Source organism: Phyllobates terribilis, unplaced genomic scaffold (assembly GCF_046119375.1).
Source record: "Phyllobates terribilis strain yellow unplaced genomic scaffold, ASM4611937v1 Scaffold_5__5_contigs__length_657084704, whole genome shotgun sequence".
Classification (NCBI taxonomy): Eukaryota; Metazoa; Chordata; class Amphibia; order Anura; family Dendrobatidae; genus Phyllobates; species Phyllobates terribilis.
In genome coordinates this window covers 476,263,877-476,291,816 of record NW_027362765.1, presented here as the reverse complement: position 1 = coordinate 476,291,816, position 27,940 = coordinate 476,263,877, and positions in this window count along the sequence as shown.

The window sequence follows — 27,940 nt, the reverse complement described above, 5'->3', positions numbered from 1 at the left end:
CCCTGACAAAAAACTAAAGTTGTCGCTCCAATCAGGTATTTGAGTCTTATCATCGTCTTCCTCATTGTCTCCACCAACAGGAGTTACAGTTTGGGAATGAGGGTCTACATTATGGTCAGAACCTTCTGCGTCTGGTCCTGGATCCGACTCATAAAGATTCTGGGCATCAGTGCAGATCATTTCCTCGTCTGGATTCACAGAAGCGCTGGAGTCGACCTCTGATTCCCAGGCTATAGTATGAGTAAACAGCTCTGCAGACTCAACCATCTGTTCTACCTCATACTCAGACGGGCAGCTGGAGATTTGGGAGCTGTGAGGAAGCAAGTGCGATTTGGGTGACACCTTTGAGGACTGGAGTATTTGTGATGTTGAAGTTGATGTGGAGGAGAGCCCACTTAAAGGAGCACTTGATATCCGTTGAAGCACCTGCTGTTTTTGTGCCTCATCTGGAATTTGTAGCGATTGGCGTGGCCGTAAGAAAGGGATCTTATCACATTGTCCGCTAAAAGAAGTAGACATTTTAGTTTGGCTGGAAGATGGTCTTTCTTCTGCAGATGTTACTGTTGCTTTAACACCTACCCCACGGACACAACCTTTTTTCCCCTTCCCAACACGCCTATTCCCCTTTCCACCAGCAGCAGGCCTTTTTCCACTCATTTTGGTGGTTAACTAATTCACAACTCTGGAGTTGTTTGCACAAAAAAACAATGGATGGTAACCGAGCAGAGCTGAGTGGCCAAACTGTGGTATTAGGCCAAAACTATTGGCTGGGTTAGATGCAGAAAAAAATTATTTTGAATTTGCAACGTGATGGAGGTCAGTATAGATGGATTAATAGAACAAGACCCACACACAGGTAGAAGCCCAATATTTTTTCAGAGGTAGATGCAGGAAAAAAATATATTCAGTTTGCAACCTGATGGAGGTCAGTATAGATGGACTAATACAACAAGTCCCACACACAGCTAGAAGCCCAATATTTTTTCAGAGGTAGATGCAGAAAAAAATATATTCAGTTTGCAACCTGATGGAGGTCAGTATAGATGGACTAATACAACAAGTCCCACACACAGCTAGAAGCCCAAATATTTTTTCAGAGGTACTGTAGATGCAGATAAAAATTAGTTTTAATTTGCAACCTGATGGAGGTCAGTATAGATGGACTAATAGAGAAAGTCCGACACACTACTAGAAGGCCAAATATTTTTTCAGAGCTAGATGCAGAAAAAAAATATATTCAGTTTGCAACCTGATGGAGGTCAGTATAGATGGACTAATAGAGAAAGTCCGACACACTACTAGAAGGCCAAATATTTTTTCAGAGCTAGATGCAGAAAAAAATTATATTCAGTTTGCAACCTGATGGAGGTCAGTATAGATGGATTAATAGAACAAGACCCACACACAGCTAGAAGCCCAATATTTTTTCAGAGGTAGATGCAGGAAAAAAATATATTCAGTTTGCAACCTGATGGAGGTCAGTATAGATGGACTAATACAACAAGTCCCACACACAGGTAGAAGCCCAAATATTTTTTCAGAGGTACTGTAGATGCAGATAAAAATTAGTTTTAATTTGCAACCTGATGGAGGTCAGTATAGATGGACTAATAGAATGATGCTATGCCCAAAAGATTTTACTTCACTAGGTGCAGTAAAAAAATTGGTATTCTATACACAGGTGGTATATCTTGCAACACAGATAGGCTACTCCACTGACTAACACACTCTGCAATAGGCCAAAAAGGATTAGCTTTGCTAGATTCAGCCAAATGCTGTGAAAAAAACTTGCACAGCACTGGCACAGACCTGCCTGGCAAAAACTGATAGGAACTGATGTAACCTAGTCCTGAAAAGGACTCCAATTACAATTAGTCTTTACTCCCACAACCTATCTATTTAAGAGCACAGACCTCCCTGATAAAAGTCGTAGGAAATGCTGTAACCTAGTCCTTAAAAGGACTGCAATCGCAACTATTCCCTACTCCCAAGCTATCTGTATATTTGTGCGAAAATTGGCTTGAAATTAACAAGGTATAGCGCACACAGCAACAGCGGTGCCGTCTAACACGCAGCTGCAGCAGTGAGAAAATGGTGGCGACGGGGAAAATGGCTTGGTCTTATAGGGCAAGGACATGTGACATACACTGCCAATGACACATGCCCTTGCTTGTGTGAAAAAAAGCACTTCGCTCCGTGCGTGCGCTGCTGATAGGCTGACAGATTGCACCTCCCCACTGCAAATGCGGGAAAGAGAAAAAAAAATGGAGATCTTCATTGTTCCTGCAGAGATCCATCCCCTGCCCCTCCCCCCACCCCGCTGTACACTCAAACTGCGTATTAACATTAATTTTCATCATTACTGAGAAAAAATCCAGTTATGATTTTGGTGCACGAACAGTTATCGAACATAACCTCGAACAGCCGAATTTTTCTCAAATTGTTCGTGTTCGCCGAACGGCTCGAACACCGCCCAAAACAGCTCGAATTTGAGATTGGCGAACAGTTCGAATAGAACAACGCTCATCTCTAATCAAGAGCAGACACCATGTCACGTTTGGAGAGATCTTAATGTGCCTAAACAGCAGAAACGCCACACAAGTGACCCCATTTTGGTAACTAGAACCTGAAATTAATGTATCTAGATATGTGTTATAGACCTTGAACCCCCAGGGGCTTCAGAGAAGTCTATAATATAATATAGAGCTGTGAAAATCAAAAATCTAAATTTTCCCACAAATATGCAGTTTTAGGCCAAATTTTTAATCACCCCAAGAATACTTTTGTCATTTTTGGCATAAAAGTATTTACATCATTTATTTTCAAAAGGTAACAGGAGAAATTGGACCCTAAAATGTGCTGTGTAATTTCTTTTGAGTTTGCCGATACTCCATATGTGGGGTAAAACTACTGTTTGGGCAACACGGCAGGGCTCTGAAGGGAAGGATCACTGTTTGACTTTTTGAATTCAAAAATCAAAAATGGCTGGAATAGAGAGCAGAAACCATGTAGCGTTTGGAGAGCCCTTAACTCCTTAACCCCCGAGGGTGGTTTGCACGTTAATGACCAGGCCAATTTTTACAATTCTGACCATTGTCACTTTATGAGGTAATTACTCTGGAATGCTTCAACGGATCCCCCTGATTCTGAGAATGTTTTTTCATGACATATTGTACTTCATGATTGTGGTAAAATTTCTTCGATATCACTTGTGTTTATTTGTGAAAAAAATGGAAATTTGGCGAAAATTTTGAAAATTTTACAATTTTCAAAATTTGAATTTTTATGCCCTTAAATCAGAGAGATATGTCACACAAAAGAGTTAATAAATAACATTTCCCTCATGTCTACTTTACATCAGCACAATTTTGGAACCAAAATTTTTTTTTGTTAGGGAGCTATAAGGGTTAAAAGTTGACTAGCGATTTCTCATTTTTCCAACAAAATTAACAAAATCATTTTTTAGGGACCACATCACATTTGAAGTCACTTTGAGAGGTCTTTATGACAGAAAATACCCAAAAGTGACACCATTCTAAAAACTCCACGCCTCAAGGTGCTCAAAACCACATTCAAGAACTTTATTAACCCTTCAGGTGCTTCACAGGAATTTTTGGAATGTGGAAGAAAAAAATGAACATTTAACTTTTTTCACAAAAATGTTACTTTAGACCCATTTTTTTTTATTTTCACAGGGGTAACAAGATAAAATGGACCCCAAAATTTGTTGGGCAATTTTCCATGGGCACGCAGATACCCAATATGTGAGGAAAAAACACTGTTTGGGCGCACGGCAGGGCTCGGAAGGGAAGGAGCGCCATTTGACTTTTTGATTGTGAAATTTGCTTGAATAATTAGCGGATGCCGTGTTGCGTTTGGAGAGCCCCTGTGTGCCCAAACATTGGACCTCCCCCACAAGTGACCCCATTTTGGAAACTAGACCCCTAAAGGCACCTATCTAGATGCATAGTGAGCACTTGGAACTCACAGGTGCTTCACAAATTGATTCGTAATAATGAAAAAGTGTTTTTTTTTTTCACTTTTTCATTTTTACGAATCAATTTGTGAAGCACCTAGGGGTTTCAAGTGCTCACTATGCATCTAGATAGGTGCCTTGGGGGGTCTAGTTTCCAAAATGGGGTCACTTGTGGGGGATCTCCAATGTTTGGGCACACAGGGACTCTCAAAATGCAACATGGTATCCGCTAACAAATTGAATGGAAAATCGGCTCAAATTGTTCGCGGACACCATGTTGCGTTTGGAGAGCCCCTATGTGCCCAAACATTGGAGCTCCCCCACAAGTTACCCCATTTTGGAAACTAGACCCCCCAAGGCACCTATCTAGATGCATAGTGAGCACTTGGAACCCCCAGGTGCTTCACAAATTGATTCATAAAAATGAAAAAGTGAAAAAAAAAACACTTTTTCATTTTTATGAATCAATTGTGAAGCACCTGGGGGTTCCAAGTGCTCACTATGCATCTAGATAGGTGCCTTGGGGGGTCTAGTTTCCAAAATGGGGTCACTTGTGTGGGAGCTCCAATGTTTGGGCACAGAGGGACTCTCCAAATGCAACATGGTATCCGCTAACAAATTGTCGGCTCAAATTGTTAGCGGACACCATGTTGTGTTTGGAGAGCCTCTGTGTGCCCAAACATTGGAGCTCCCCCACAAGTGACCCCATTTTGGAAACTAGACCCCCCAAGGCACCTATCTAGATGCATAGTGAGCACTTGGAACCCCCAGGTGCTTCACAAATTGATTCATAAAAATGAAAAAGTGAAAAAAAAAACTCTTTTTCATTTTTATGAATCAATTTGTGAAGCACCTGGGGGTTCCAAGTACTCACTATGCATCTAGATAGGTGCCTTGGGGGGTCTAGTTTCCAAAATGGGATCACTTGTGGGGGAGCTCCAATGTTTGTCTCACTATGGGACTTTCACTTTTTTTTCTCTGATCGCCTGCATGGCACAGGAATGCAGCACCAACCCTGTGTCATGCAGGCTGTCAGCGCTGGACAGGGAGAGGATTGTTTGGAGATGCACTGCGCATGTCCAAACAATCTTCCTGCTGTCTGGTGACCCGGATGTTGTCATGACGACATCGGGTCGTCATGGCAACACCCGGGAAGCCGCGTCAGACAGCGCTGGAAGCCGGAAGAGGAGGTGAGTATCTGCGATCACCTCCCCTTGCCCCCGCAATGCTGCGATCGAATTTGATTGACTTCTATCGCAGCATCGCGGGGGTTAATGTGCTGGTAGCGGTGCAGGACCGCTCCCTGCACATAGTATCGGGTGTCAGCTGTGACAATCAGCTGACACCCGGCAGCGATCGCGCCCGTACAGCCTGTGTGCGCGTGCGATCGCCATGACGTACTAATACGGGTCTGGCTCTTAAGTCCCAGGGCACAGACGCGTATTAGTACGTCAAATGTTGTTAAGGGGTTAATGTGCCTAAATAGTAAAAAACCCCTACAAGTGACCCCATTTTGAAAACTAGACCCCTTAAGGAATTTACCTAGATGTGTGGAAAACACCTTGAATTCCCAGGGACTTCGCAGAAGTTTAAAACGTAAAGCCGTGAAAATAAAAAATCACTTTTTCCCACAAAAATTTACTTTTAGCCCCACATTTTACATTTTCACAAGGGTAACAGGGGAAAATGGACTCCAAAATTTGTTGTGCAATTCCTCCTGAGTACGCCAATACCCTATATGTGAGGGAAAACTACTGTTTTGGCGCACAGCAGGGCTTGGAAAGGAAGGAGTGACGTATTAGACGCTGACTTTGATGGAATGGTCTGCGGGCACCATGTCGGGTTTGGAGAGTCTCTGTTGTGGCTAAACAGTTGAAACCCCCCACAATTGACCCCATTTTGGAAAACGCAGGTACTACACAGAATTTGATAACATTAGTTAGTCATATTGAAAATTTTCATTTTTTTCATGAAAAACCCCATAATTTGTAATTCAATTTCTCCAGAACACGATGATTACCCGTATGTGGTCAAAAACTTCTGTTTGGGCACATGGCATGGCTAGGAAAAGAAAAAACACAGAAACAGCAGAAACCCCCCAAAAGTGACCAAACTTTGTAAACTAGACCCCTGAAAGAATTCACCTAGGGATGTACTGAGCATTTTTAACCTACAGGCGATTCACAAAACGTTATAACATTTAGATGTGAGAACAAAAAAAATATTTTTTTCCACTAAAATACTATTTTAGCACCAAATTTATAGTTGACACTAGGGATAATGGGAGAAATTGGACCCCACCATTTTTTATGCAATTTCTCCCCAATATGGAAGTACCCCATAAGTGGTTGAATACTATTGTTTGAGCACACAGCAGGTATCAGATGGAAAGGAGCCCTACTTTGCTTTTATAATGCAGATTTTGTTTAAATAGAATGTGGGCTCCATTAGCTGAGCCCCTGAGGTGCCAAAACAGCAGAAACCCCCCCACATGGCCCCATATCGGAAACTTAATTGCCTAAGGAATTCACCTAGTAGTGAATATTTTGAACCCATAAGTGCCTCACACAATTTTAAACATTGACACATGGAAATATGACATTTTAGTGATAAAAATTTAAGTTTTGTACTTGCTGCAAATTTGTTAGGTACACAAGGGATGATATATGAAACTGGACCCCATAATTTATTGCAAAATTTCTCCCGAAAGCAGTGATGCCCCATATGTCATCAGTAGTGTTGAGCGATACCTTCCGATATCGGGAAATATCGGATCGGATTGGATCGGACCGATACCGAAAAAGTATCGGATATCGCCGATTCCGATACCGGAAACCAATGCAAGTCAATGGGACATAAATATCGGAATTAAAATAAACCCTTTCTTTCCTTGTAGGTTATTTCTACATGAAGGAAAACAACTAAGAATAATGTAGAATGTATTGGGGGAGGTGGGGGAGACAATAAAGGCATAGAGGTTTAGCCCAGTCAAATGGAATAGCAGGAATTAATATTTTTTTATTATGTTCTGAGTTACGGAAATATTAACTATGTTAAGTATTTTTATATTTTGTCAGATATTTATGTTTCACTACTTCCATGCTCTTCACCTTCTTTTTTACTTCTCCCACACTTTCTCCTTCATCATCCTCAGCATCTTTTTCATCCACTTCTTCTTCACCTTCTTCTTCTTCACCTTCTTCGTATTATTCTTTTTTTTACATTCTTCATATTCTACTTCTTCATCTTCTTCATATTCTTCTTCTTCATCATATTCTTATTTGTGACAGGCATTCCTGTAGTTGTTATCTATAAAAGGTTGGACATTACACCTTTCGTTCTGCCCGTCACAAAAGATTTACAACAGGATTTGTCCGCGTTCAGTTTGGCCTGCAGCAGCAGGTCTTTTCCAGGGGCACCACGAGGAGGAACGGACTCACCCCCATACACTGCTTAGTCATCTTCTGCTTATAATTTAGATATTATCTTTTGCTCTGATTTTTAGTCTTATGCTTAATGTTCTTCCGCTTTTTGTTCTGCAGCTTCTTGTATTTCTGCTTCTTGGTTTTCTGTCTCTTGTTTTTCTGTATCTTGGTGCTTGTCTTCTCTTCTTTGTCTTCTTGGTCAACTTCTTCAGGGTCATCTTCTTGGTCTTCTTCGGGGTGGTCTTCAGGGTCGTCGTCTTCGGGGGTCCTCGTCTTCGGGGTCCTCGTCTTCTTCGGGTTGGTCTTCTGGGTCCTCGTCTTCGGGGTCCTCGTCTTCTTCGGGGTGGTCTTCAGGGTCCTCGTCTTCTTCGGGGTGGTCTTCAGGGTCCTCGTCTTCTTCGGGGTGGTCTTCAGGGTCCTCGTCTTCAGGGTCATTGTCTTCGGGGTCCTCGTCTTCTTAGGGTTGGTCTTCAGGGTCCTCGTCTTCAGGGTCCTCGTCAGGGAGATCCAGAGTGATTACCAAGAACCATTTCAAAAAGCTTGAACTTGGAAATGTAGCAGAAGGTACAAGAAAGCTGAGGAACTACCGAGGACCAGCTGACGGTACTGGAACCCGGATGGATAGCAGAAGGTACAAGAGCCAATGGAACTACCGAGGACCAGCTGATGTTACTGGAACTCGGTTACTAAGCAGGAGGTACCTGTGCCAGAAAGCACTACCAAGGACCAGCAGACGTTGGTGGAACTTGGATACCGAGAAGGAGGCACCTAATCCAAAGGCACTGCCGAGAACCAGCTGACGGTACTGGAACCCGGATGGGTAGCAGAAGGTACAAGAGCCAATGGAACTACCGAGGACCAGCTGATGTTACTGGAACCCGGATGGGTAGCAGAAGGTACAAGAGCCAATGGAACTACCGAGGACCAGCTGATGTTACTGGAACTCGGTTACTAAGCAGGAGGTACCTGTGCCAGAAAGCACTACCAAGGACCAGCAGACGTTGGTGGAACTTGGATACCGAGAAGGAGGCACCTAATCCAAAGGCACTGCCGAGAACCAGCTGACGGTACTGGAACCCGGATGGGTAGCAGAAGGTACCCATGTAAAAAAAAAGTTCAAGGCCGCGAGCCGGCCGCAGTTACCAAAACCCACAGTCCTACAGAGGGTGCTTGTCCTATTGGCACTATGGAACCAGCCTTCATTGCCAGATCCCGCAGCCCACATAGGAGTCACCTAAACTGCAGGCACCATAGAGTCGGCTAACCCGACCGCAACACGACAGGACAACGCATTGGAGGCAAAGTGACGTTGACACTACCCGGAAACAGCTGGCGTGCTGGAACCAGGCTGGGCAGGAGGGAGTACCCGTGCCAAAGACACTGCCGAGAACCAGCTGACGGTACTGGAACCCGGATGGGTAGCAGAAGATACAAGAGCAAATGGAACTACCGAGGACCAGCTGACGGTACTGGAACCCGGATGGGTAGCAGAAGGTACAAGAGCCAATGGAACTACCGAGGACCAGCTGATGTTACTGGAACTCGGTTACTAAGCAGGAGGTACCTGTGCCAGAAAGCACTACCAAGGACCAGCAGACGTTGGTGGAACTTGGATACCGAGAAGGAGGCACCTAATCCAAAGGCACTGCCGAGAACCAGCTGACGGTACTGGAACCCGGATGGGTAGCAGAAGATACAAGAGCAAATGGAACTACCGAGGACCAGCTGACGGTACTGGAACCCGGATGGGTAGCAGAAGATACAAGAGCAAATGGAACTACCGAGGACCAGCTGACGGTACTGGAACCCGGATGGGTAGCAGAAGGTACAAGAGCCAATGGAACTACCGAGGACCAGCTGATGTTACTGGAACTCGGTTACTAAGCAGGAGGTACCTGTGCCAGAAAGCACTACCAAGGACCAGCAGACGTTGGTGGAATCTGGATACCGAGAAGGAGGCACCTAATCCAAAGGCACTGCCGAGAACCAGCTGACGGTACTGGAACCCGGATGGGTAGCAGAAGATACAAGAGCAAATGGAACTACCGAGGACCAGCTGACGGTACTGGAACCCGGATGGGTAGCAGAAGGTACAAGAGCCAATGGAACTACCGAGGACCAGCTGATGTTACTGGAACTCGGTTACTAAGCAGGAGGTACCTGTGCCAGAAAGCACTACCAAGGACCAGCAGACGTTGGTGGAACTTGGATACCGAGAAGGAGGCACCTAATCCAAAGGCACTGCCGAGAACCAGCTGACGGTACTGGAACCCGGATGGGTAGCAGAAGGTACCCATGTAAAAAAAAAGTTCAAGGCCGCGAGCCGGCCGCAGTTACCAAAACCCACAGTCCTACAGAGGGTGCTTGTCCTATTGGCACTATGGAACCAGCCTTCATTGCCAGATCCCGCAGCCCACATAGGAGTCACCTAAACTGCAGGCACCATAGAGTCGGCTAACCCGACCGCAACACGACAGGACAACGCATTGGAGGCAAAGTGACGTTGACACTACCCGGAAACAGCTGGCGTGCTGGAACCAGGCTGGGCAGGAGGGAGTACCCGTGCCAAAGACACTGCCGAGAACCAGCTGACGGTACTGGAACCCGGATGGGTAGCAGAAGGTACAAGAGCCAATGGAACTGCCGAGAACCAGCTGGCGGTGCTGGAGCCCAGGGTAAATACTAAAAACAGAAGAGCCAGAGGTGTATTTGGAGGAGGTTTTAAATCCGTACTACAGTGGATGTGGACAAAGCAGGAGAATTTGCCGGACACACAGCTGGGGATCAGCTGACGTTACTGAATCCCAATAACACTGGAGCAAGCGTTGACTGTGCAGACGGCACTTCTGAGCAGCAACTAGCGGTATTGGAGCCCAGGGTAAATACTAAAAACGGAGGAGCCAGAGGTGTAATTGGAGCAAGTTTTAAATAAGTAGCACAGTGAATATGGACAGAGCAGGAGAAATTGCCGTGAACACAGCAGGGGAACAGCTGACGTTACCGAACCCCAATAACACCGCAGCAAGTGTTGACTGTGCAGACGGCACTTCCGAGTGCCAACTGGCGGTGCTGGAGCCCAGGGATAAGAATGAAAACAGAGGAGCCAGAGGTGTAATTCGAGCAACTTTAAAATGTGTAGTACAGTGGATGTGGACAAAGCAGGAGAAATTGCCGTCCGCACAGCAGGAGAACAGCTGACGTTACTGAACCCCAATAACACGGCAGCAAGTGTTGACTGTGCAGACAGCACTTCCGAGCGCCAACTGGCGGTGTTGGAGCCCAGGGTAAATACTAAAAACGGAGGAGCCAGAGGTGTAATTGGAGCAAGTTTTAAATAAGTAGCACAGTGAATATGGACAGAGCAGGAGAAATTGCCGTGAACACAGCAGGGGAACAGCTGACGTTACCGAACCCCAATAACACCGCAGCAAGTGTTGACTGTGCAGACGGCACTTCCGAGCGCCAACTGGCGGTGCTGGAGCCCAGGGATAAGAATGAAAACAGAGGAGCCAGAGGTGTAATTGGAGCAACTTTAAAATCTGTAGTAGTGAGACTGTGGACAGAGCAGGAGAAATTGCCGTCCGCACAGCAGGGGAACAGCTGACGTTACTGAACCCCAATAACATGGTAGCAAGTGTTGACTGTGCAGACAGCACTTCCGAGCGCCAACTGGCGGTGCTGGAGCCCAGGGATAAGAATGAAAACAGAGGAGCCAGAGGTGTAATTGGAGCAACTTTAAAATCTGTAGTAGTGAGAATGTGGACAGAGCAGGAGAAATTGCCGTCCGCACAGCAGGGGAACAGCTGACGTTACTGAACCCCAATAACACGGCAGCAAGTGTTGACTGTGCAGACAGCACTTCCGAGCGCCAACTGGCGGTGTTGGAGCCCAGGGTAAATACTAAAAACGGAGGAGCCAGAGGTGTAATTGGAGCAAGTTTTAAATAAGTAGCACAGTGAATATGGACAGAGCAGGAGAAATTGCCGTGAACACAGCAGGGGAACAGCTGACGTTACTGAACCCCAATAACATGGTAGCAAGTGTTGACTGTGCAGACGGCACTTCCGAGCGCCAACTGGCGGTGCTGGAGCCCAGGGATAAGAATGAAAACAGAGGAGCCAGAGGTGTAATTCGAGCAACTTTAAAATGTGTAGTACAGTGGATGTGGACAAAGCAGGAGAAATTGCCGTCCGCACAGCAGGAGAACAGCTGACGTTACTGAACCCCAATAACACGGCAGCAAGTGTTGACTGTGCAGACGGCACTTCCGAGCGCCAACTGGCGGTGCTGGAGCCCAGGGATAAGAATGAAAACAGAGGAGCCAGAGGTGTAATTGGAGCAACTTTAAAATCTGTAGTAGTGAGAATGTGGACAGAGCAGGAGAAATTGCCGTCCGCACAGCAGGGGAACAGCTGACGTTACTGAACCCCAATAACATGGTAGCAAGTGTTGACTGTGCAGACAGCACTTCCGAGCGCCAACTGGCGGTGCTGGAGCCCAGGGATAAGAATGAAAACAGAGGAGCCAGAGGAGTAATTGGAGCAACTTTAAAATGTGTAGTACAGTGGATGTGGACAAATCAGGAGAAATTGCCGTCCGCACAGCAGGAGAACAGCTGACGTTACTGAACCCCAATAACACGGCAGCAAGTGTTGACTGTGCAGACGGCACTTCCGAGCGCCAACTGGCGGTGCTGGAGCCCAGGGATAAGAATGAAAACAGAGGAGCCAGAGGTGTAATTCGAGCAACTTTAAAATGTGTAGTACAGTGGATGTGGACAAAGCAGGAGAAATTGCCGTCCGCACAGCAGGAGAACAGCTGACGTTACTGAACCCCAATAACACGGCAGCAAGTGTTGACTGTGCAGACAGCACTTCCGAGCGCCAACTGGCGGTGTTGGAGCCCAGGGTAAATACTAAAAACGGAGGAGCCAGAGGTGTAATTGGAGCAAGTTTTAAATAAGTAGCACAGTGAATATGGACAGAGCAGGAGAAATTGCCGTGAACACAGCAGGGGAACAGCTGACGTTACCGAACCCCAATAACACCGCAGCAAGTGTTGACTGTGCAGACGGCACTTCCGAGCGCCAACTGGCGGTGCTGGAGCCCAGGGATAAGAATGAAAACAGAGGAGCCAGAGGTGTAATTGGAGCAACTTTAAAATCTGTAGTAGTGAGAATGTGGACAGAGCAGGAGAAATTGCCGTCCGCACAGCAGGGGAACAGCTGACGTTACTGAACCCCAATAACATGGTAGCAAGTGTTGACTGTGCAGACAGCACTTCCGAGCGCCAACTGGCGGTGCTGGAGCCCAGGGATAAGAATGAAAACAGAGGAGCCAGAGGAGTAATTGGAGCAACTTTAAAATGTGTAGTACAGTGGATGTGGACAAATCAGGAGAAATTGCCGTCCGCACAGCAGGAGAACAGCTGACGTTACTGAACCCCAATAACACGGCAGCAAGTGTTGACTGTGCAGACGGCACTTCCGAGCGCCAACTGGCGGTGTTGGAGCTCAGGGATTACAGTTCAGGTGGTAGAAACATGAACAGAACAGGAGACCTGGATACTGTTGCCAACCAATTATTTATTCTGGAAGAGGACTGGCAAATTCATGAGAGATCCAGGCCTTGTTCATTTTGAGAAAAGTAAGCCGGTCAACGTTATCGGAGGATAGTCGCATGCGACGGTCTGTTAGTACACCACCTGCGGCACTAAAGACGCGTTCCGATAATACACTAGCAGCAGGGCAAGCTAGCACCTCCAGTGCATACTGACTAAGCTCTGGCCATGTATCCAGCTTACAGACCCAAAACTTGAAGGGAGAAGAGCCGTCTGGGAGTACACTAAGAGGGCAAGACATGTAGTCTGTCACCATCTGACGGAAACGTTGCCTCCTGCTGACTGGAGCTGTCTGTGATGGTGTAGACATTTGTGGCGGCGGGGACACAAAACTTTGCCACATTTCGGCCATACTGGTCTTGCCTTGTGCTGAGGCGCTGCTTCTGCTCCCTCTTTGTGCAGAGCTTCCTCCACTGCCTCGACGCACTGAGCTGCTTTGTAAAGCACTAGCAGCACTGCTCTCGGTTGGAATGGAGAACATGATGGAATGCACCAGTGCGTCTTGGTACTCCCGCATTTTACGCTCCCGGTTCAATGGTGTTATGAGGCTTTGTAAGTTGTCCCGGTAGCGAGGATCTAGGAGGGTGGACACCCAATAATCAGCCGTGTTGAGAATGTGGGCGATGCGGCGGTCGTTTCTGAGGCACTGCAGCATGAAATCAACCATGTGCTGCAGACTGCCAACTGGCCAAGAAACGCTGTCCCCTGCTTGAGGCGTGATCTCTGCCTGCTCTGCATCACCCCACCCTCGCTCTAGATACTGACTACTAGAGCATTGTGTACCTCCCTCCTCTGGACAGATGTCTTCCTCATCCATTGACTCCTCCTCATCCTCCTCACAAAGTGTCCCCTGCCTAGGCCTTTGTGAGGAACCACGTTGCGCAGACTGTAGAGAAGCAGATGGCATTTGTGACTCCTCATCCTCCACCTCTTCCAAAACCTCGTCCCTTAGTGCTTGCAGTGTTTTTTCAAGCAGGCAGATAAGGGGGATAGTCATGCTGACTAGTGCATCATCTGCACTCGCCATCCGCGTGGAATAATCGAAGGCACGCAAAACGTGGCAAATGTCCTTCATAGAGGCCCACTCAGTGGTGGTGAAGTGTGAACGGCGCGCACTGCGACTTGTTTGCGCCTGCTGCAGCTGGTACTCCATTACTGCTGCCTGCTGCTCACACAACCTCTCCAACATATGTAACGTTGAATTCCACCTGGTGGGTAGGTCACATATGATGCGATGTTCCGGAAGACATAATCGGCGCTGCAGAGCTGCAATGCGTGATCTTGCATTGCTGGAACGCCGCAAGTGAGCGCACTCTATGCGGACCTTGTGAAGCAGTGCATCAAGATCCGGATAGTCCCTCAAAAAACTCTGCACGACCAAGTTGAGCACATGTGCCAGACATGGGATGTGAGTGAGGTTGCCTAGGCCCAGAGCTGCCACCAGATTTCGGCCATTGTCACACACTACCATGCCTGGCTGGAGATTCGCTGGCACAAACCACACGTCACTCTGCTGCTTGATGGCATTCCAGAGCTCCTGCGCTGTGTGGCTTCGATTCCCCAAAGAAATTAATTTTAATACGGCCTGTTGACGTTTGGCCACGGCTGTGCTCATATCGGTCATCATAACAGGTAACCGTTCACGGGTCGATGTGGAGGTAGACCGTGACGGCTCCTGCAGCGCTGATTCAGAGGAACTGGAGTATGAGGAGGAGTCAATGTGTACAGACTGGATTCCTGCAATCCTTGGAGTTGGCAGAACACGTACAGCGCCACTCTCAAGATCTGTACCCGGCTCCACAACATTTACCCAATGGGCAGTGAGGGAAAGGTATCGTCCCTGTCCATGCTTACTGGTCCACGCATCAGTGGTCAGGTGGACCTTGCTACTGACGGCGTTTTGTAGCGCATGTTTAATTTTTCCCTCCACATGATGTTGCAGGGCAGGGACGGCTTGCCTGCTGAAATAAAAGCGGCTGGGCACGTTGTATTGTGGGACTGCCAATGCCATAAAGTTACGGAATGTGTCAGTCTCCACCAGCCTGAATGATAGCATTTCAAGGGCCAGTAGTTTAGCAATGCCAGCATTCAGAGCCTGTGCTCGGGGGTGGTTTGCCGAGTATGGGCGCCTTTTCTCCCATGCCTGTGCTAACGATGGCTGTAGACTGGCCTGGGAGTGTGAGGATGACTGGGAAAGTGGTGCTGTGGGTGGAATTACACTGTGTCTCTGTACAACAGTGCCAGAGATTCTTCCATGGCGATCCTGTGAGGAAGCCGAACCAGCTGTGTGTGAGCTGGAGGAAGAGGCTACAACACGAGCTGAAGAGGTGGTAGGTGGCGCTGTAGGTTGGCCTAGGTCTTCAGTGTGTTTGTGTAACTCCACCACGTGCTTGGTCCGCACATGTTTCCACATATTTGTGGTATTGAGGTTGCTGACACTTTTCCCTCTTTTCACCTTCTGATTACACAGCTTGCATTTGACAAAGCAAATGTCATCTGCAACTGTGTCAAAAAAGGACCAGGCACTGCAAGTCTTGGGAGCGCCCGCTTTGGATTTTGGAAGAGCCATGCTCCTAATGGGTGCCGAAGTGGAGGCTACAGGCAACCAAGTCTGCCCCCTCCCTCTCCCTCCTTTTTGGGCCGTTCGGGGAATCTCTTCCTCAGAGCTGCTCCCACCACCTTCCTGTCCCTCACGCCATGATGGGTCAAGGACCTCATCATCTACACCACCCTCTTCAAACAACTGCTTCTCCTGGGTAGTCTCGACAGCACAGTACGCACCAGAAAGTGGCACCTGAGTCTCATCATCAGATGCGTACTGAGGTGTGCTGCTGACCATAGGCACTGGCCCACCCGCCTCTTCAGATTCAGAGAGACAAAACGGTTGCGCATCACTGCATACTACCTCTTCTTCAAATTCTTGAATTCTGCTTGGCTGGCCCCCTCTTTCCAAGCCAAGAGATTCAGAGAACAGAAGTAGAGATGGCTCCTGTCCAGGGCTCTCTGACTGCCTGGGCAATTTGGCAGGTGGTGAAGAGACAGATGGGTGCTCTTCAGTGCTCAGGACCTGAGAGGATCTGGAACTAATTGAAGTCGATGCGTTAGCTGCCATCCATCCGACAACGGCTTCAATTTGGTCCTCGCGCAGCAGTGGGGTACGGCTAGCTCCTACAAAGCTGCGCATTAAGGACTGTTCCCTGGTAAAACTGGGGGATGCTGAGTCACTGGTGCCCGCAGCAGGCACAGAATCCCCACGTCCTCTCCCTGCAGGCACAGAATCCTCACGTCCTCTCCCTGCAGAAACTCCACGCCCACGACCACGACCACATGCCTTACTCCCTGCCTTCTTCATCTTGGTAGACTGATAAAGATAGGCAGAAAAGTACTAAGGGCTTAGTGTGCTTATTCCTGAACAGCTGCTAACAGGTATAAGAAACACTAATTTTATAAAGTGTGGACTAGACTTTAATATGAGCTAATGTGGCCTACACAACTGTAAAGTGGAGTGTTTGGTGAACTTTATTTAGGTTTTTTTTGTCACAAAAAGACACTGGATGTGCCTAAAGATGTAATAACGATAGTATCACAAACTTTTTGTAGCTATTACAATGTAGGAAGGTAACCTACAATGCAATAGATGAGGCTGCAAAAAATAGGCTAATACTAATCTGGCTGGGGCTGCAGGGCCCAATGCTGCAGAAAGGCTCCTCTATCTACTCCTATATAGTGTGTTTGGAATCAATTTAGCTGAATATGGATGGAACCACCACACTAATAGGAGATATCAGGAAAAATTATGAATTGGCAATAAAGGACAATGTATGAGGCAGTGACACACACTGAGTGCACTACAACCAGACGGGGTTGAAGCACACACTACAGGGTGAGCTGCACTCACACACCAGACCTTGCAGACAGCGGTGAACAGTACAGATGCAGAGCACTGTGCACTAGTGCTGCAAGACGGAAAAAAAATTCTCTATCTACTCCTATATAGTGTGTTTGGAAACAATTTAGCTGAATACAGATGGAACCACCACACTAATAGGAGATATCAGGAAAAATTATGAATTGGCAATAAAGGACAATGTATGAGGCAGTGACACACACTGAGTGCACTACAACCAGACGGGGTTGAAGCACACACTACAGGGTGAGCTGCACTCACACACCAGACCTTGCAGACAGCGGTGAACAGTACAGATGCAGAGCACTGTGCACTAGTGCTGCAAGACGGAAAAAAATTTCTCTATCTACTCCTATATAGTGTGTTTGGAACCAATTTAGCTGAATACAGATGGAACCACCACACTAATAGGAGATATCAGGAAAAATTATGAATTGGCAATAAAGGACAATGTATGAGGCAGTGACACACACTGAGTGCACTACAACCAGACGGGGTTGAAGCACACACTACAGGGTGAGCTGCACTCACACACCAGACCTTGCAGACAGCGGTGAACAGTACAGATGCAGAGCACTGTGCACTAGTGCTGCAAGACGGAAAAAAATTTCTCTATCTACTCCTATATAGTGTGTTTGGAACCAATTTAGCTGAATACAGATGGAACCACCACACTAATAGGAGATATCAGGAAAAATTATGAATTGGCAAAAAAGGACAATGTATGAGGCAGTGACACACACTGAGTGCACTACAACCAGACTTGGCTGAAGCACACACTACAGGGTGAGCTGCACTCACACACACAGACCTTGCAGATAGCGGTGAACAGCACAGGGAACTGTGCACTAGCACTGCAAGGCACAGTGATTTAGAAAGTAGCTTGGGTAAAGCAGTATAGAGCAAATAGGTAGCTAAAACTGTCCCTCAGAACAACAGCGTCCTATCCCTAACTGAATTCACAGCAGAGTGAGCTCAAAATGGCGGCGGTGGCTTTTATAGTGCATCATGACATCATTTCAGCAGCCAATCACAGCCATGCCATTAGTTAAGATGCCTACATGCCTAACAGGATGTGCCCACACTTCTTAGGATCCTCATTGGCTGAATAAAATGAAAATGTCTCATTGCATTATGGGAACTTCCGATTCCGGTATACGATATTGCAATAGTATCGGAATTAAGTATCGGAATTCCGATACCGCGAATATCGGCCGATACCCGATATTTCAGTATCGGAATGCTCAACACTAGTCATCAGAAATTAATTTTAGGCCATAAGTCAGGGCTGAGAAGGAAGGAGCACTATTTGGCTTTTGGAACAACGATTTTGGTAGCATAGTTTGCCGGCGACATTTGTGAAGCCCCAAAGGTGCCTGAGCAGCAGAAAAACACCAAAAGTGATCCCATTGTAAAAATTACACCTCTCAATTAATTCATCTACTGCTGCAGTGACTATTTTGTAACATCCACTCAAGGTTTTTTTTCACTGGAGAATTGCAAATATGGCAGTTTAATGTCCATACATTGTGCCCAGCTTGTGCTTCTGGCGACACACCTCATAAATTGTTAAGTGCTCTCCCTACTACAATAATGATACATATTTGGCTGCTTACTGCAGTTTAGGCTCAGTGGATCTGAGAAGGAGGAGGGCATTTGGATTTGGCAGAGCAGATTTCACTGAATTTTATCTGAGGGGGAGGGAGCCATGTTGCTTTTCTAGAGTCTTTGTTCTAGCAGTAATGTGGGAACCCCCTATAGTTCCAGTGACATTCATTGGTAACATTTTGGGCTACAAAATATTTTTTGATTGCTTCCAGAATAAGGCTGGAATCATAATTTTGTGTTCTATGCTGAGCACTTAAGTCGGAGTTTCCGTGTAAATCCCACAAAAATGCGTTTCAGACGAAACCCCCAATGTAACCATCCACCATAATGAGACAGATGGAGAACTTTTGTAATCCATCTGGCATCTGCTTTGGTGGTATCCATCTTTTTAGGTGTGCACAGATCTGTGGTCGCCCAAACTTGTGCGCTAAAAAGACACCTAAAATGATGGGACACCGCCAAAACACAGACCAGTCCAAGGTAACTCCTCCTGTCTCATAAGTGAATGGTTCCATTGGGGGTTTTGTCTGAATTGGGAAATTTACACTGAAAACCAGATGTAAGCGTTCAGCGGAGAGCACAGGATAAATATGAGATGAGCCTTTTTCTGATTTTTAGTAGGTAGAATGAACTAATAGACAGCAGTACAAAAATAGTTTTTATTTTTATATTTGCACGATTAACCGTGCAGTATAAGTGATTGGGCGGATTTATTCTTCGGGTCTGTGCAATTACAGCAATACCAGATTTATATTGGTCTTCTTTTATGTTTTATTGCTATCACACAGTAAAAATTCTTCTTTTATAAAAAGTAATTTTTTTCGTTGCCATTAGCTGGGAGCAGTAACTTTTTTATTTTTTGGCGAACAGAGCTGTATGAAGATTTATTTTTTGTGTGACGAGTTGTAGATTTTTTTATATAATTTTGGGGTACATAATATTTTTTTATCGCTTTTTTATTCTGATTTTTCAGACACAGAATGATCAAAAATCAGCAATTCAGTTATTGTTTTTATTTTTTTATTTTTTGGGCCATTGACCGTGCAGTAAAAGTGATAAGACTGATTTGTTAGTCGGGCCGCTTCGATTACAGTGACACCAGATTTATATAATTTTTATTAAGGTTAGCTATTTTTACACTCTAAAAACAATATTTTAGAAAATTGAATTTGTTTTTTTGCATCACCATATTCTGAGAGCTGTAACTTTTTATTTTTTTGCCGAATTAACCATATTAGGGCTTGTTTTTGTGGGACGGTTTGACGTTTTCATTTATACCATTTTTTTTACAACTAACTTTTTGATCGTTTTTTATTCACTTTTTTTGTGAGTCACTATATTGAAAAAGTGACATTTTGGCATGTTTTATACTAATTTTTTCGGCGTTTACCATACGGAATAAATAACGTGCCAGATTTATAGAGTGGATCGTTCTGGACACGGCGATACCAATTATGTTTATTTTTGTTTTATCACAAACACAGCATTTTGAGTGAAACAGCTTTTTGTTATTTGCGTGCTCTTTTTTTATTCTTTTACTTTTTTACATATTTTACTTTAGTTTTTGCACTTTTTTTTACTTAGTCCCACTGTGGGACATGTAGAATTTATATTTTAATTACTAGTCTCATACACTGCAGAACTTGTGTACTGCAGTACATGAGACTGTAAGTGAGTCAATGACTGTGCCTGTGAGACCCAGCGTATAGCTGGATCTCACAGATTACCATACCCTGTTGCGATTGACAGCGGTATTAAATACCACTGTTGCGATTGACAGTGGTATTTAAAGGGTTATTCGACCCCGAACGGTTACAAAACAGGCCAGAGCTGATAGCGCAGGGTATCAGCTGTCATGTACAGGTGATGCCTGTGGGAATTGCGGCCACTGGGTGGTTCTGTAACCTTATTCCCGATCGCCATTTTAAAACAGCAATGAGGGAATAAGGCTCCTTAACGACCGCCATTTTAATGCGATCATCTTAATCTGCGGTCGATAAAGTGTTAAAGGTAAATGTGGTCCAAAAATGATCCTTTTTGGGAGGAAAATGCCTACTTTGCCAGTGTATATACACGTGGTAAAACAAGTGCCAACAGGTTTGTAGTTCTGAAAATAAAGAAGCAGAAGCTTTTTTAACTAGTCATTCAAAATGAACCCTCTTTTGCGATGAGTAACAGGTTTGTTTTTTGGAAAAGGAGGAAACAACAATTTTTTAGCTTGCCTTCCAAAACATATCCCTTTATTGAGATCAGCAAGAGGTTTGTAGGTTGAAAAATGAGGAATCAATGGCCTTTTTTAACAAGACATCTAAGAATGATACTATTTTGGGTGAAGCAAAACGTTGTTGTTGTTTGGAAAATGAAGAAGCAATGACTTTTTAGCCCCTTTGCAACATAGCAATTTTCTGTTTTTATACTTTAGGTTTTTCTCCCTTTTTTGAAAGAGCCATGAAGTGCTTTTTTGCAGGATAAGTTGTAGATTTGAATGACATCACACAATCTATTTAACTATGTACTGAAATACTGGAAAAAAATGCAAATGTGTTGAAATTATGCGAAAACATACTATGCTTCAATAGTTTTTTTTTGGGGGGGGGGTTGCTTTCACAGCTTTTATTGTGGAGTAAAAATCACCTGGTAATATGATTCCGAAGGTCAGTAAAATTACAGCAGTACTAAATTAGTATAGTTTTGCTTATATGGTGGAAAAAAATGGAAATTTATAAAAAAAAAAAAAAAACTTTACTTGTGTTGCCATTTTTTAGTCCCATAATATTGGTATTTTTATGTCGATGGAGTTGTGGTTTGTTTTTTGTATTGTGAGCTTATTTTTTCATAAAATAACATAACATTTTGAGATAAACACGATGAATTGATCATTTCTTATTGCATTTTATTGCTGTGCTGTGAAGACCAAATAAACGCAACATTTGAATTTCACTTTTTTTCTCTTTGCAGTCATTAAAGATGTCCAAATTTACACTTCAAAAGCAAGTAGGCTAGATTCATCAAAGCAATTATGTCAGAATTCTGGCATAAATCTCTTTTAAAAGTTGCAAAATTTGCGCAACTCCGCTCTGATGAATCATCATTTTTACACCAGTTTTGCCCAGCTCTACCACAATGAGTTGAGTTGGAGTGGAAATGTTGCGTTATCTCATAGCTTGTATAATTCATGATGAGCATACCTTAAGTCAGAAATCTTACTCTAGTCCTTGACTTAAGTAAAATTCATTGTGAGACGCACTAAAGCGCAAGCCACTGTGAGATGCTCTTAATTCATTAACAGGCTTGCACCTGTTAATGAATCAAGAGCATCTCCTTCATGTTCCCTCATCATGACCTCCATTATTTACATCGGTCTTGATGAATCTAAACCATTGTAATAGTCATCACGCTCATTTTGTCCACAGTTTTGCTACGCAAGATTGCCATTAGAGTGAACTAACTGAATACAGATTTCTACAATTCTTATTCAACTGAATATTAGGCTATGTGCACACAGTATGTTTAAGATACTGGTGGAATGGCTGAGTTTTTCAAGTTGAAACCGCTTCAGTTAAAAGCAGGCAGTCTTCTATGCACTCTGTTTATTTGCTTTGCCATGCATTTTGTGGCTGATATAGCTAAATATTTATTACAACCTTTGATGCTTGACCTTTCTATACATTTTTATTTTAATAGGCTACTAGAAGCCTACAGGTATTGCCCACACCTAAAAGTACTCCTTCCCAGTAATTGGTGGGAATTCTAGTGGTCGGATTATTACTGACTTAATGTTTAATATTTATCCTGTGAATAGATTATATTCGTTTTTGGCTGGAAAACTCCTCAGAGTAATATCATGGTGTGATGTTTAGAACAGGGACTTTAAAAGAAAAATGTTGCAGTTGAGTTGAATTCCTCTAGGTATAAACTTTATGTAGGATGGTGTTTAATTCTAGAGACATTTGTCATGCCTTAACCGCAGGATTGGACTTCAAATCATTTGACTTCCAGCTAAATTTTATTCTACCAGCCATAGTCCACTTTTGTGCTTCAGGATCAACAAAGTCATCTAATCACCGATGACCGTAAAATGATAATATATAACCTTGAAATGCATCAGTCACAGCTCAACTGTGGTTCAAAGTCAAAATTTTAAAGCAGGTGTTCAAGGGATTGCAATATAGGAAGCTAATCCTTAACATTTCATGCCCATATTCTTGAGCATAGCTGGCAGTAGTAAAGCAGAAAAGAAAGGGTTCTCACTGTAATATGTGCCATAATTATTATTGTACACTATATATCAACATATTGATAAATAAAACATCAGAATTTACAGTTAATAATAATAATAATTATTATTATTATTAATATTATTATTTAACTCATTTAAATAGTACCATTAATTCCATATCACTTTACAGATCTCATCACTGTCCTATCCCCATTGGGGCTCACGATCTAAATTCTCTATCAGAATGTCTTTGGAGTTTAATCCTATATAGCTAAAATTTAGAGATGAGGAAATACACTGCTCAAAAAAATAAAGGGAACACTTAAACAACAGAATATAACTCCAAGTAAATCAAAATTCTGTGAAATCAAACTGTCCACTTAGGAAACAACACTGATTGACAATCAATTTCACATTCTGTTGTGCAAATGGAATAGACAATAGATGGAAATCATTGCCAATTATCAAGACACCCTCAATAAAGGAGTGGTTCTGCAGGTGGGGACCACAGACCACATTTCAGTACCAATGCTTTCTGGCTGATGTTTTAGTCACTTTTGAATATTGGTTGTGCTTTCACTCTCGTGGTAGCATGAGATGGACTCTACAACCCACAGAAGTTGCTCAGGTAGTGCAGCTCATCTAGGATGGCACATCAATGCGAGCTGTGGCAATAAGGTTTGTTGTGTCTGTCAGCGTTGTGTCCAGAGGCTTGAGGCGCTACCAGGAGACAGGCCAGTACACCAGGAGACGTGGAGGGGGCCATAGGAGGGCAACAGACCAGCAGCAGGACCGCTACCACCGCCTTTGCGCAAGGAGGAACAGGAGGACCACTGCCAGAGGCCTACAAAATGACCTCCAGCAGACCACAAATGTGCATGTGTCTGCACAAATGGTTAGAAACCTACTCCATGAGAGTGGTATGAGGGCCCGATGTCCACAGATGGGGGTTGTGCTCACAGCCCAACACCATGCAGGATGCTTGGCATTTGCCACAGAACACCAGGATTGACAAAGTGGCCACTGGCACCCGGTGCTCTTCACAGATGAAAGCAGGTTCACACTGAGCACATGTGACAGACGTGACAAAGTCTGGAGATGCCGTGGAGAGCGATCTACTGCCTGCAACATCCTTCAGCATGACCGGTTTGGCAGTGGGTCAGTAATGGTGTGGGGTGGCATTTCTTTGCAGGGCCGCACAGCCCTCCATGTGCTTGCCAGAGGTAGCCTGACTGCCTTTAGGTACCGAGATGAGATCCTCAGTCCCCTTGTGAGACCCTATGCTGGTGTGGTTGGCTCTGGGTTCCCCCTAATGCAGGAGAATGCCAGACCTCATGTGGCTGGGGTGTGTCAGCAGTTCCTGCAAGATGAAAGCATTGAAGCTATGGACTGGCCCGTCCATTCTCCAGACCTGAATCCGATTGAGCACATATGGGACATCATGTCTCGATCCATCCACCAAGGTCACGTTGCCCCACAGACTGTCCAGGAGTTGGCGGATGCTTTAGTCCAGATCTGGGAGGCGATCCCGCAGGAGACCCTCCGCAACCTCATCAGGAGAATGCCCAGGTGTTGAAGGGAGGTCATACAGGCACGTAGAGGCCACACACAATACTGAGCCTCATTTTGACTTGTTTTAAGGGCATTACATCAAAGTTGGATCAGCCTGTAGTGTGTTTTTCCACTTTAATTTTGGGGGTGACTCTAAATCCAGGCCTCCATTGGTTAATAAATTTGATTTCCATTGATGATTTGTGTGTGATTTTGTTGTCAGCAAATTCGACTTTGTACAGAACAAAGTATTCAATGAGAATATTTCATTCATTTAGATCTAGGATGTGTTATTTGAGTGTTCCCTTTATTTTTTTGAGCAGTGTATATTCGAATGGAATTGAATTATGTTCAAATATTCAGATTTGCCAAAATGAGGATTTTTCGCTCACTTAAGCAAATCCGTCCCAGCCCTCTTCTGAGCCTGAAGTGATCAGAAGATGCAGTGAGGATTAGATGGGTGATGGTAAGGAGCACTGTTGCCAGAGACGTGAGTGGTAAAGTGAGTATAAGTATTTTCCTTTGTTTTTTCTTGCATTTATTATACTCTGAAGTACACTTCTCCAATGTCATATCTGCAAACATCGTTGGAGAGTTCCAGGCAGTAACACTATGATGAAGCTAGTCCAAACTCAATTATCAGGAGGACATTGCATCCCAGCAAGCAAGAAGATGGGAGGCAGTGGAACAGTTCACTCCTAAACACTGAAAGTACGACAACCCCATTAAATACTTTTAAGAAGTATCACATTATTTTTTAGAAAGCACAGTAAATGCATACCAATTGTTATTATACAGACTAAGCACAACATGAAGTTTATTTTGTGTACCTTTGTGTATTTTCTGTCTATGCCTTTGTGTAATCTATATATGGTCTTCTGTGCGTACAGTATCACATAGCTAAATGGGTAGTCCTATTTTTATCTACTAAAACTACATTTCCCAGCAGCACTTGCTTCTGCTCAGTGCTGCGGACCCAACCCTCCCTCTCCTATGTGCTCCTGATAAGCCTCAGATAGAAAAAACAACAAATAAAGTTGATAGGAGAGGCAGTGACAAAAGAATACATGGCATGGCCATTCTCAAGTTCTGACCCTTGCATGCATCATTTAAAAAATGCAGGGTGAAACAGGATATCGCATGGGCCACAGGCCAAGACAAGTGAATTTTTAATAGCCCCCATACTCTGATAGTATGGTCTACTGGATCCAGCACTGCATGTGGAGAACAGGCTACCCAGGACACTTTAACTGATCAAACCATCCTTTTAGTCAGACTAAACGGGCCCATATACTTTAAAAAGCAGTCAGACAAATGTTTCTTTGACAGACATTTTTTCTCTCCTGACTTTCCCGTACACAAGCACATTTGTCGTATGTTCATAGATTTTCCAAGGGAGAAGTCTAGGTTAGAACTGCCAGACAGCTCGGAACATTTACCAAAATTCATCTCTCTTTTAATGTATTGAGGACAGCTTCTATGGTCATTCGGCTAGTTTCACAGACCTTTTAATACCAAACTTAAAAAGATTCCAGCAATGTATAGATAATGCCATAAGAAAATCATTCCATCATCATACATCCCAACTTTTGAACAGAAAGAGGGACAAACAATGTGGCACGCGGGAATTTTACCCATGCCCCTTACCACACCCCAAGTCACACATTTATTATTTATTTTTACCTTATCTGGAGGAAATGGCAAAGAGGGCTGTGATTATTGCATTTTGCTGCATTTTCTATGCCCTTTCCCCATTATTTGATGCATTTTTGGTGCAAATTTGAAGCAGTGTTTTTAATGTATTTTTTATAGTACAGAAGCACAGTTTTCATGAAATCATAGGTCTAAGTTGCCAATTGCTGGTGCCTTCAATACTGAGAAATAAAAGCAGATAGCATCCATAATGCTACAATAACCTACACATAAATACAATGTCATTAAGAACTATCTTTAGCGTAAAGAAGAACAAATTGGAAGTGATGATATGGCCCCCACAGAGCCTTGATCTAAACATCAACTTGTATGTCAGGGATTATATGAAGAGACAAAAGGATGATTTTCACAAGCCTATTTCCACACAGGCATGAAAAGTTCAGGGCTTACCACGTTTGTAATCCAGTTGCCTGCTGATATCGATAGAAACTAGTCTCAGGATATAGGAATGCCATTTAAAGTTGCTGACCATCAACTGGATTAATGAAAAAGGCAGAGAAAACTGCACATCCCAATTCCTTGTATAAAAAGATCCGAATTTTATTCCATCTTCATCACTAGAATAGCATATCATAGAATATTGAGAAGGGAAAATAATTTGCTTTGTTTGAAATCGATTAGATACTGGTTGTTTCAGAAATGTCAAATTATCATATAGTAAAAAAGTATTATTCAGAAAGTTTGCTAACAGAGATGAAAAGAGTAGAGCTATCACAAATCGATTTGCAGAACCAGCTCATTATGTCAAGTGTCATCATTTTGGCATGACACACATTTGATGTCACTTCAAGCCGGAAAACGAAGAAGTTACCACAGATGCTGTCAAGCAAGAGGCAGTTCTCTGGACTCTCATCCAGCAGCCACAGATTATTGACGTGGCTAATGGACCTGGTCATTGGCTAAACTTGAGTTGCCTAAAATGGCCACATCTTACACACTACAGAAGATTGCATCAGCCAAAGAAGGCTCACATTACCTTGGGCAAGGCCGGGCATCCCTATAATATCTTGCAGCTATCACATCACATGGTATAATACAGTCAATCAGCAGAAACTATCATAGCCTGTATAACAGCAAAAGAAGGAATGCAGCAGACTTTTTGTGGTGTTTTCTAGATATTGATAGTATATCATAGCTCTCTGTTTAAGATAGAGAGAGAACAAGAAAGTTTTTATCCATGTGTTGTAAGGCGGCGGTGTTCACACCGTGCAGTTACTGAGGCAGTGACCCAAACAAGTCCAACATAAACAGCTTTTATTCAGCAACTCACGGGTAAAACAGAAAGTCCTCCGGTTCTCAGCCGGGTTAACATAAGTCCATAAACAACGGTTGCCGTGGGCAATGGCCGTGCCGGACCGTTCAGAGCATGACGGGTGCAGAGCCTTCCCAGGCGTGGGTTCAGCTACACACAGACCCGCTGAGCTTTCCTGCTATGCTCCTAGCAGGTTCCAACAATGAACAACACTAACCGTTAATGCAGGGTTTTTAAAGGACCTGTGGCAAGAGCCACTGGAAAACCCGGGTTGGAGGAAGGAGGCCACCCCACTGCCTTCCTGTAGCCTCCTCCAAGAAATAAAGGCCCTGCCAGGTTTTACTTAATCTACCTTAGCCAGATAACCTGACCAGGTCAATGCTCACCTTCATTCCTGAATTGCAGCCGCAGCTATGTCTGTGACTGCAATGCACTCCAATGGGTTTAATAGGTCTCTGTACACATTCTGGGGGATATATAACGTCCCTCGTATACGATCCCATTCACTGCCTCACATATCGTTCCCTCTGTTCAAACTTGTGGGGTTTATCATTTGTCACCATACAGGTTGCCCGGGAAAGGGCATCCATGTTTGCCTGCGACTTCCCAGCACTATGTTCTACAGAGAAACTGAAATTTTGCAGTGGCAGAAACCACCTGGTGACTCGCG